Source organism: Rhipicephalus sanguineus, chromosome 4 (genome assembly GCF_013339695.2).
Source record: "Rhipicephalus sanguineus isolate Rsan-2018 chromosome 4, BIME_Rsan_1.4, whole genome shotgun sequence".
Taxonomy (NCBI): domain Eukaryota; kingdom Metazoa; phylum Arthropoda; class Arachnida; order Ixodida; family Ixodidae; genus Rhipicephalus; species Rhipicephalus sanguineus.
The window spans coordinates 93,248,729-93,261,481 of record NC_051179.1 but is presented as its reverse complement, the minus strand read 5'-3'; positions in this window follow the sequence as shown (position 1 = coordinate 93,261,481).

Genomic DNA, 12,753 nt, shown 5'->3' with positions numbered 1-12,753 from the left:
TAGACGTGACTGCAGCGCCACTAGTTCTCACGACCGCCACGCGGACCGCCTCTCCGACGGAGCTTTTAAACTGAGTTTGTTCTAGTAACGTTGTTTCATACTACTAACGCTTTAACTACCGAGGCTTTTACGTATATAAATAAACGGCTGTCCATCTGTCGCCTGCAGTCGTACGCCGAGTTGCTCTGTGACCGCGAGGCCCGTGGTCGTCCTATGGGCTACCTCTTACGTGCTATCGGTCTACTCCTGTGCGTGTTGTTCCTGCTCCCATGAGCTGTGCCTTCATCGCCGGCCTGCATTACTCGCTAGTCTCCGTCTCACTCTACGTCTTCAGCGTGGGCCACAGCATGTTCTGGTTCCGAAGACCCGTGCTCTTTTTCATGTGAGTCTAGATACTGACTTCAACTGCGGAGCTTGCTTTCATGAAGCGCTTAAGAGCTTCCTTTTTGTTTTCGTGCAACGTTCTTCGATACAAGAGGCCACAAACTTTTCGAGCACTTATCCATAAACTTACCCCGGTCAAAAGCAATGGCCACTGATTCTTGACGTGCAGGTATACGCGTTCTGATCATGAGGCTAATGGGGCAGGCCGAATAATTGAGCCACGAGGCCGTTTCTAATAACGTCGGACGTGACTCTGGGTTTTTCGCCTTTTCATTGCAGCGAGTTTTTGAAAACCACGGTCGAGTGGAAGCGCAACTCGTCCTACTTGAAGCTAGTCCTACCAGCCCCGTGCGTGCCGGGTGCGCCGGTAAGTGACAGTGCTTGCTTGCACCAGAGCCCCAGCGTCAAGTGTCCTGTTCCCACATTTGTGGATGTAGCCGTTGATGTTAAGAAAAAGTCATGCCTACGTTGTCAAGGTTGGCAGTTATTTTCAGCAGCGCATGCAGAACTTCTCACAGCAAACAGGAAAGGTGAAACCCCTTCAAGATATGTACTATGTTGGCGTTGTCTTGGTGACATCTTGCCGTCCTGCCGACCCGCGCTCCTCAATAACGACGATGGAACAAATGGTTCAGTGCTGTAGATAGGTATATATATATATATATATATATATATATATATATATATATATATATATATATATATATATATATATATCTTAGAAGATACACGTCTTTTATAAAGATGCTCTGACAGTCAGGCTCCTATCGCCTTAGCCAACGTCACTCCTTGTCGAGGCGAACGTACTTTGCAGCAGCTAAAGTTACATTAAAGTCACCAATGAACGATAACTTGTTAACTTACATCTTAATTATGGACTTAGGGCTGTTGTCTATATGAAAAATATAGAAAAGTCGCAGGCCGTCACAATTCAGAGCATACCCATTTTTTTACAAATCACGAAAACCGCACTTAATTTGAGATATTCAACGTCTAACTTTAATGGCAAAATCAAAACGGAGCACGCCGGGCGCGCAGAAATCGCGGTCGCTCTGTTACGTCAGACCGGAGCTACCTAAGACGAGTAAGGTACGAAATTTGAATTGGGGTGCGTGGGAGCAGATTCTGATCAGGAAAAACGGCAAGTCGACTGATATACCGAAGTAAACTGCCGATGTTTTGCGTGCAATGTGCGGTGCACATCTGTTTCTTTCTTAAGCTATTTAAACAGCAGCAAAAACTATTTCATATGTCCGCAACAAAAAGCACCGCAGTGGCTGATCCGGTTATAAGCTTTACACTGAAGCATAATGTGAAGATTTCGGTTTTTTTGCGCACAGCACGAAAGAAACAGAAACACCAAGTGCCTCTCGAGAAGTTTATTATCGAGTAGCTAGCTATAGATTCCTATTTTTCTTTTATGGTCAAAAATAACGAAGAAGGGCTTCATAGGAGGTGTTCATACAGTTTCTCTTGGACCACGCACGCGCTCTGCTTCTTAAACAGGAGGCCCCCCAGCCAACCGCATCCCGGCGTTTGCTAGTCTTCGGTGCTGTGTTCTCCCTGAACGTGGTTCTGACGCTGCCTCTGGCTTGGTTGGGCGCCATAGAGATGCGCAAGGCGGTACCGACAGTGCTCATGTACTACGCGTGTGCCTTCCTGTGCCTGCTGTCCGTTGTGTGGATATCCATGCCGATCGCATGTTTCGTGTAAGAAGTCGCGGCTTATTCGCAGATACGGGCCCGTAACTACTCTAGTTTGTCATGCTAAACATGTTTGGAAGAGAACCTTTCGATTAATCCTGATTAAGGACATATTATTAGTAAAATCGGCCGGCTAATGGCAAGAAAGCACTCTCGCGAGGAAAGTTTCGTGAATTCGGTCCCTGATTACGATTTGGAGCGCTTGTAATGGACCCCCCACGCCCTCAGAAAAAAGGATTAATAAAAAAACAACACCGACAAATGCAGTCGGGCATTCGCTCTTAGAAAAAAAGGTCGGCATATTCACTAACTAAATACTAACCGTTTACTTGTCACAAAATGCACTAGCCTCTTAGTAAGTGAAGGTAGTAAAATGAAGGTTAGTGGAACTTGCTACCTAGTTAGTGAGTGAATAGTACTAGCTCGAATGGCTAGTCCATTACTAAGTTGTTAGTAACCGCGCTAGCAACTTACTAATCATATTAACTCTACTACATTTAGCCAATTAGAGGTTTACGCCTATTTTGTTATATGTGCGTGTGCATTGCCATATCAAGATGATTCTATTACAAAGAACCTAAAGGATTAAAAAAAAACGAAGTTACATTGTCCTCGTACATTACCTATGGTGGCTAATTACTTCCTGTAATTACCATAGCAAGTACACATCACAGCAACACACATAGAACACACACGCAAGCGCACACAGAATAGCAAGACTTTTACGTAGCCGATATCTACTCTATAGCAGCGGCTTGAAGACTATTTATGCTCCTACTTTGGGATAGCACACCCTGTACTGGTTAGCAACCATAGAATTCAGAAGAATAATTGATGTTTTCTACACATTATCGTGTGCCCTTATATTTGCTTATATGTGTGCCATCACGTAGCACGAAACTTTAATTCCAAGGTAATCAATAAAATTATAGTTTGTTTAAATTTTGCTAAAGACCGTCACGATTACGGCAAAGTATACTGCGCATCTACCGAAAGATCTGGCAACGTGGGTGGCTAGTAGTTACTTAGTTAAAACACCAAGTAAACTTTCTGGTTAGTGAAGGCAGCACTTTACGACCTTTACTAACTGCTGGCTAGTAAACAGATTTCGCGAAGGTAGTAAAATACGCTCGAAACTAGTAAATGCAAGCATTTACTAACCATTTACTAACTCTCTTTCTAAGAGGGTTTCTCTCAATAGGAGGCTTTTCGTGAAATTAAAGTTAGCATTAATTGGTTGATATTCCGATGATATTCCGTACGCCTCCTCTGCTGTGTGTGTATATATATATATATATATATATATATATATATATATACACACAGCAGAGGAGGCGTACGGAACATGCATGCGGCATTTTGTCGAACTTTCTGTCAGCGCGACTTTCACGAGCGGGCACAGCACATGCGGCAGTACGCGATACCTAAACTACCACTGAGACGCGACAGCGTGAGTGAAGCAGGGCGCCGGGCGAAGCGCAGTTCAGCGAAAACGGAACCTTTGAACCACACGCACCGTTCTCCATGGCAACGCCAAAGAGGTTCTTTCTTCCATGAATCAAACAGAAACGAACAAGCAGCATTTTACTACGTCTCTTGATGCACGGAAGGTTCTTTTTTCTATTGCAGTTAGTTTGATTACTACTGATTAATTGTAGCCGGACGCTGTCACGTCATTGGGATCATTTCCAAAATATCCCACTCGTGGCACACGTCGTGTGATACATTTAGCCTAATTTCTCGGTAAGTAGGGCACGGCTTTTGATAATATTGACGTTTTAGACGTTGTCATACATTGAACTTTCACTGTGACATAGATTGTTATTTGTCTTTAGTGTCCCTTTAACGGGCTTAAGGGTAACTGCGCTTGAAGCCATGTGGTGTTCGCATATTGACAACAGGCTTATCTCCTGATATATACAGAGCAGGAAGGGGCCCCTAAAAAAGAAAAAAAGAATCTTCCATGACCGAGTTAGATTGACGAGAAGACCCGCTTATTTTCTTAAGGTTTAGTGGAAACGTTCGTAATGGCATGGTCCTCTGCATGCAATTCAGCCGCCGAGGTGGTATATACATCGGTTACGGTGATCAGGTGCTGACCAAAAAGTCGCGGGTTCGATCCCGTTTGCGGCTGTCGCATTTTAGATGGAGGTGAAATGATAGGGGCCCGGGCTTTATATTTAGGTGCACGGTAAAGAATCCCAGGTGGTCAAAATTTTCGGAGCCCTCCACTAAGGCGTACGTCATAATCATATCGTGCTTTTGGGACGTAGACCACGAGAAAATATTATCCTCCGTAATTCTCTCATTTTTCCATGCATGCACAGATCCAGTTTTTTTATTAGCACAGCCTATAGTACCCCCGAAACGGGGGCATTTCGAGGACCTTTGGAAAGTGGGGTTATTACCGAAGCGACTTTCAAGCGCAGTGCCGAATGACTAAGACACATGTCCTTTCGGTGGTAACATATTGCAGGAGGGAACTCGAATGTAGAATTTCGTCAGGGGAGTAGAAGGAATAGAATCGCGCTCAGCTTTTCAACAACAGCATAATATCACAATATTTTTTTACTTCAATAATTATCGATGTATGACGTTTGGGTGACGCCTTAACCACTTGACGTTCACAAAGATGAAAATATGTGCTCTTTTATTTGTTTCGAGCACTTTCTGAAGCAGCGAATTGCGAAATTACAAAGCAGAAGGTTCGCAGTAGTTTAGGCATTGTGCCTAGATTACATCAAGCATGAAGTGCTCGCCCTTCCGGTCGACCGCGTGTCGTCTAAGTATAAATAATTCAGGAATCACTACCAAATTATTCCTGAAAAAGCGTTTCTCCGCTTGCATTCCGTATTTTTGCGGTACAGTGCAGCGGGTGCTTGTCATAGGTCACAATGGCAGTATATATATATATATATATATATATATATATATATATATATATATATATATATATATATATATATATATATATATAAATGATTGATTATTATTATTATTATTATTAGAACTGTTGGTGTTTTACGCCACAAAACCACAATATGATTATGAGAGACGCCGTAGTGGAGTGCTCTGAAAATTTGGACCACCTGGGGTTCTTTAAAGTGTACCTATATAAGTCGAAGCACACAGGCCTCTAGGAATTTGCTTCCATCCACATGCGTCCGCCGTGTTCGGGGTTCGATCCCGCGACCTTCGGGCCAGCCGAGCAAGCTAAGCACCAAGAATGGCAGTATACGTTACGTCCATTCACATATTCTCGTCTGTGTGTTATATTTCAGGATATATTTCAAGAAAAGGAAGAAGCCAGAGACTTCTGAGGTGGTCATGGAATCCTGAGACATGATGTTCAAGAGCTGCAGAGTGATACATTGTAATTTTAGTAGTGAACAAACGTGAAAAAAAATACTACCACTTGATAATATTTGTGTGCGGTTCACTCATTCGCTTTTTTCATTAGTCCGTACGCCCTAGACCGCGGACCCCGCCAAACCTTGGCGTTTGTTTTACACCCGCGGTCCTTGATGCTATCAGGAACATCAGCAGAAACGTAATCTGATGCCGCTAATGGTCCAATGGTGTGGAAGATATTCAAATCTTAAACGACTGGGCCTTCAGAGCCAGTCGTGAGTGCCGGTTTACTTTATGACAGGTCTTCAACAGCTCTGTTTTGAATAGATTCCAAAGACTTCGTTTTTTTCCCTCCGACGTTGAAGCGAAAGCTGTCGAGCCACTTCTGCGCCTTCCAATGAAAACCCAATGCAGCGATCTGTGGGAACTTGTGCGTTTAAAACAGCCGTGTGCTCTGCAGTACCGCCAGATTGTCGGTATAGTGACATTTTGCGATACTTTTTTAAAATAACGGGGTAATAACATAGCAGCAACTGCTGAGCGCGCAGACAAAGATGCGCGTCGGTTGAGTTTGCTGGGCTGGGAGCTAATGACGACGCATTGTCCGCCTCCGACCATTTGCTGAAGAACTTCCCAACAAACGATATAAGTCTATTTGACGACTGTCAGCCACAAGCACCGCATAACAGGCACACATAATGTCGATAAATGCTGTAAATATGTGAGACAGGCACCTGTTGCAATCTCTACCCAGCCAGTAAAAAACAGACTGTTGCATGGCTTATCCTGACAGAGTTTCAGAGATGGTGGCTGTGTGGTGTTATACGATACTAAACCTTCTCATTCATAAAAAATTACAACTTTTCCCGCTAAAGGGGACCATGAGGCGATGTGAAGCCGGAGCACTTGCACGATCGCGTTCCGTTGGCGTTCGTTGGGCATGCTACCGACCTCGCGTCGTGGAATGCGAAGAGGAACGCTACGCGCGTCTTGTCTTCCCTCTAGCCTGGCCGTTATTTCTCACAGGGCGAGCGGGGAACGCGGTCGACAGGCACGCGAGAGGGCGGCAGCGTAGGAGAGGAGAGAGGGGAGGGGACGCGCATGCGCTGGTGCTCATCGCGGCGTTGCGCAGGAGAGTATTTCGGCATGTCTAGTATGTTTCAGAGGAAGATTGGAGAGGGGAAGTGGAGAGGGGAAACGGGAGAGGGGAAGTGGAGAGGGAGAAAGGGGAGAGGGGAACTAGAGAGGATGAGGGGAGAGGGGAAAGGTGAGATGGGGAGTGGAAAGGAGTGGAGAGGGTATGCGCACGCGCAGTAAGGGTGGTCACGCCGCACACCACCACCACCACCGGTTTGAACTCCGCTATAACATGCTTTGCATCTAAAATTCGGCAGATCCCATGCATTGTGGCAATCGGTTTTATGTGAAGCAGTCAGCGAGTGCTTCTATGCTGTATTTTATGGCTTTGTGCCATGCGTTACGAGGTGCATCGACATGTTTTTTGCAAGTGTAGTAGCTGTGTGCACATAGTGGGCTTACGAGAGACGTCAACAACACTGGCGTTTAAAGGGTAACTCATGGTGCGACGTAACGTCAGCCCTCACGTTTGAGTACATACGTCAGTATTATCAAAACTAAGTACACTTTATGGTGCAATCATGTGAATATCATACGTAACTTTCGTTAATGTATTCCTTCGGGGTCTTGTGAATGCCTTCAATACAGCTTGCTGAATCACAGGAATACAAATGTAATTGTTATTAGACTGCTATAAAAGCGGCGCCAACACTGGAACCACAAACGCTAGTCTGATATGACGCCTGTATCGTAGCAGTTCATATGTAGTGTTTATTGCTTTCTTGTAAAGTTATTAGCCAGCACCACAACCACAACTGACGTTGCACCGACATTACGCCTGCATAGGCTGTTTTTCTAAAACCAGTTTATAGCCTGGCGTGACTCTGTGGTAGAATACCTGATTGCCACGCAGAATGCTTGGTTCGATTCCTGCAGGAATCCTAATTTTTGTACCTTCCATTATTCGGGTCAACTCTGCCGATGTCAGATTTTCTTAAAGGGGCCCTCCAACACTTTTTTTAATCGCTGCTGACCGCATCAACGCGTAGTGGCGCTCGCCAGAACTATTGCGGGCGGAAATGACGAAGATGAGCGCTGGCCTATGATTGGATAAATGTAACGTTAGAAGTAATAGCGGCGTTGCATCACAAAATGGGTAATTGTTGGGTTTAGTTTTCTTAAGCATGCTTTTTTCACTGAACACCAACTAGACAGACGATCTTAGACATTTCAGCTTTAAAACTGCAGCGCCCGGCAAAGAATGCGCCGAACGCCACGGCACTGGAGGGAAACGCGCTCGGGACGCTCCAGGCGCCGTTGTTTGTAGAAACTGAAGGGAAAAAAATGTAGAGCGTTGATATAGACGCCGTCGCGACAAGAAACACGACTAAAAACTATAAAACATGATAAAGGCGTTCACGATCTGCCTCGTTTCGGAAGGGCAGTTCACTCTTAATGCACCACATTGTTTGTCACTATCGCTACGGCGTCATCAATACGTTGGAAAGAACGGCCAACGTTGTATGCAGCTTCCCGTACGTAGGATCTTTCAGTTCATTTCATTGGGGCGCCATCAGACGTCACAGGGCGAGTGAAACGTGGTCAGGTGACCCTGCGAGAATCGAGTTGAGGGTAGGCCTCCATTTATTGTATTTTGAGTGTTCTAGGCTGAATAACTTCGGACTGCGTGCCCCTACCGCTGCCGTTCTTGCTGCACTAATCTCTTCAGCCTCCAGTTTACGCAACCCGAAAGTAAAAACTGTAAAACAATGAGGTCAGGAAAAGTGTTAGAGGGTCCCTTTAACGCACTTGCATTTAAATTACCATTGTCTGTTTCTCGCAAAGTGGTGGCCTGTGCCCGGCTTTGCGAGAACAGACAATGGTAATTTAAGTGCAAGTGCGTTAAGAAAATCTGACATCGGCAGAGTTGACCCGACTCCCCTGCCCGCCTCCACCTCATATTCCCGGACGTGTACACTACCACAAAACTGCCGGTGCTGTGGCACTCACCCGGCTACGCTTTCGCATATGCTGTGGGAGTGCCCGGCACAGTACAGACCACACTAACACCACGACCCTTTCGTCGAGGCTGCGCGAGGCTCTACGGAGCTCCGTTCTCGACGAACAAACCTGGGCGACCCAGCACGCCGTGAGGCGGCGTCGAGGCAAGCCCTCAACGTCCCCTCATGGGAGGCCTAGGCCCGGCCGCTTAAACCTGCTGGTTTCTCCTAATAAGTTTATTCCTCTTCCCTCTGTTCTCGCCGCTCCTAGGTAGATAGAAACTGTCAATCGCCTGTGGCGCATACCCGTATACCGAGGACCGTGGTAAACGGGTATGTGCCACACGTGTCTGGAGGAAAGAGTTTGACGATGTAGGTGACAAGATTTTCACGTTATTCATGTGATGACCCGACAGTCATACTCAACAAATCCTCTTTCCCTGCCAATTTTGGTGTACACTAGTTAAGGAGGTGATCATGAGAGCACCCAGACGTAGGGGATAGATAGATAGATAGATAGATAGATAGATAGATAGATAGATAGATAGATAGATAGATAGATAGATAGATAGATAGATAGATAGATAGATAGATAGATAGATAGATAGATACGCTCAAAGTGCCAGAGGTTCGCTGAGAAATGCTTCGCATTTAAAAAGTGTATTTCTGTCTTTACTCGCATGTTCACGCATGCCTGCAATTATGCGCGCTGTTTAGTTCTGTAGCTGTTCTTCTATTCTAGTTTTTCCCAATTAGAGAATGTCATAAATAGGTGATTTCGAAGCTCGCGCTACAGGCGAACTCTATCCCTGTGTCCAATTGCTACAGATCTCAACGGTAATGCTGGTATGCATTACAACAGCCAAATTCAGTTTCAATTTGCAGCGCCATAGCAGAACACGGAAACGTTGCAGACTTGCACCGTGGTTAGAGAGATGCGCATTCCCGCACCTGAAGAGTGCTATTCTTTGGGCGAGTTGTTTGTTGATGTCGAAATAGTTACAGCGCACAACGCAGGCACAAGAGAGTGTGCCTGCGTCCTTCAGAATGAAAGAGAGGACACGACGGACGTGGCGCGGACTAACAACGGAAAGGTATTTAATTCTGAAGATTTACTGTGAGGAGGAAAGAGAAGCACGTTTAACGATATCGCATCACACCACCGGTGGAGGAGGCGAACTTTGCCCGTGCCACACCCCAAGCAGAGCCCAATCAATCACACTCCACCAGCTACAGACGCGCACCTATACATAACGCCCACAGTCATGCACAGGATGAACCCTAACCCATATATACTCCCAACATACCCTTTCTGCACACATGAATACAATAACTTTCAACACATGCTGTGGCTGTGCCCGGCCACGGCCTGGTGGAGCTGAAATCTCAAGAGGCCTGAAATATGCCATCACAAGCTCCCAAGTACGAACTGAAACTCAGGGTGGTCTAGAGGGCCCGGGACATCGCCGAGTCTTCTAATTGCAGCGCCATCCTGGGCAGAGCCCCGGGCTAAGGAGGTACTCACGGATTTTCGTTAGGACATGATCAATAAAGGCTTCTCTCCCTCTCTCTAGGTGACGCTCCGTTATGTGCGGGAGCGAGTGGGCATGCTGGAGAGGGTTCATTCGACGTAGCTCCCATTCCTCCACTTTCTCTCTGGCATGTAGAGGCTGTGCTTAACCAGCGCTGCAACAGCAAACAGGGACGTTCGGAAAGGGCGTCAGGTTTAGGGGGACGCGCAGCCCCCATAGCTAGCTTGTGAAAGAGGGGTGCATACGTTTCAGCCCTAATTACCTGCTGAGTTTTGTTCGAGGGCTGTATGTATCCTTTTGGAGTAAACAGTGGTTAAATAAAATGCCGTTTCGTGGGCACCACAATCGGGGATTTATTTTCTTTGCCTGCAGCTCAACGTGCACAGTTAGTTCGGCTACCAACCCTTTTCCATCATGCAAATGGGAAACGTACGGCTCTGTATGTTGAAGAGCGTTCGCAGTACCAACTGATATCTCTTCACATTTGCCTCCGATCCACTTTTCATTATTACGCGAATGTTATTTTCGATATATACGGCGGATATAACTATGAACCTACTTCGTTCGAACGCATTGCTGTTACGATCATAGATTATATTTTCGGGTGATTCAACTGAGACTTCTTGTTCAGGAATGTTCCCTGATAGCTACAGCCGCTTCCCAAAGTGTGACTATATGCAAGTGCATGTAACACATTGCCACAATTTTGTATTTGCTGCTGAAAGACGATTCAAAAGTGCATTGACATATACTGCCTTTTGTATGAAATTACCGAAACAAAAGAGAAAGGCGAATATGTAGATTGGTAGTACATTGATTTTACGGCGTGAAAGCTCTTTAGATTTCTTTGCCATTGTGTGCAGTGCCAGTAGGTAACCACAATTAAAGCTCCGACTGGTAATCCCCACGTGCACCGCACGTGTCACAAAGAATTCAGTCTTTCCTGCGTGAGCTGTTATGTCCTTTAATGGTTGCAATGATAATTTTGTCACAGACATCCTCGTAAAACAGACAAGTGGGACAATAAATAAACGTGATATGTACACAGCTGAGGCTTTCATAACCAGTCGCACAGTATTTAAGCACCATAGCACAAAAGCTGAACACTTCAATCGGCCAGATCAAAATTGAGAAGAACGTAGCGTTCATGTCATACGCCTTTGTTCAGAGGCGGAAAATATATACAGGGAAGATGCATCAGCGTCCAGTTACGACTGAACATAACAAGCATATTTACTTCAAAGATTCACACACCTATTGAAAGAGTATAACCAGCAGCGCAACATTTACTTATTTACAGATATTTTACAGAGTCTGTTGTGACGCACAGGGTACCGGAAAAGGGGGGTGTAATGCAAGGTATACAAATGAAAGCATAACATGACGGCTCATATCGGTTCTAGAAAGCTGAGAGGTTTAGTATGTATGGGAAAGGCTGTCCGGCAAAGAGTTTGGCGGGAGTGAGTGTTCGAACATCACTTGGCGTGTGTGCAAGGCAGGGATGTGTATGAATCTTTGGGCCCGGGATAAATAGAATTGAGAACCGACGTTAAAATCATGACCATAAACAGAGGCCACCGGACCATTATTAAAACATGTCAACCACGTCCATGTGATCGTCATTAAATTCGTCAGGAGAAAAAGGCCACGAAAAGTCAGGGTCTTCGTGACCGTCTGGTGGCTCCCTTGTTGTCGGTCGTTTGTATGGCCAAGCTTGGCCCATGTCATCCTCGGCGGAGTCGCTCGAAGTCTCCCCAGTGGACGGAGCGCCGTGGCGCTGTCGCTTGGCCCGGCAGTTGCTTCGGATGCTGCAAGAAACAAAATTAAATGAAGAATTTGCAGAACACTAGTAAATGAGAAAGCAAAGTACAGGAAAACTCACTGACTGGACTGAGATTTCATGAAGGCAATGTTTTTTTTACCAGCGAATAGCAAACATTAGCAATTATTTAAGCAACGCTTATGGACACTATACGACATTATAAGTTGTTTAACGTCATGACGAGTGCCGGTAGAATGCAAGTAACTATAGTCGATGATACGTGACTTCGCTCAGTTATTTTTGTTACATTTGCATTTTCAGGCTCTATGTATGTTAGAGGAAAGGGCATAAATACATGTAGTGAACTGGTGCTGCATTGCGGGCTTCCAGGCATGACATCATTGAATACATTCCTTATTACAGTGCGTATTGAACAGTCAGCAGTTCATACCAGGAATTCGGGACATCGCTTCTAGTTCACTGATTTTCACACCACGTGGCGTACGGACCTTCACGTTCAAAATTCGCGCGATGACGCTTGCCGTGATCGTGCGGATTGAGAAAACCACAATAATAAAAAAAAAGCACGACGACGATATACAACCAGCGAGCGCGAACCTCAACCGCCGAGTGATAACGGCAACGCATGCGACGAGCGGCCGGTTGCGCTGCTCGACTGTGAGTCAGCAGTTCTGTTGCACTGAAAGGGTGCACACATACAAGGCGCTTGGCTGTGGTTTAACTACGAACTCTCGAAAGAGCGTGCTGCCCTTCTTCTCACCCCTGCCTCTCAATATATTTCGTCCGAAGATATTGTTGTTGGCTTCGACGGGTTTCTTAAAGCAATTACGCGTCCTTTAGCGCTGCTGTTTTTGTAATGTGAAAAAACTAACTTCCAGAAAATAATGCAAGCTGGGAGGCGGTGATGACGATCGCGAGTTGCG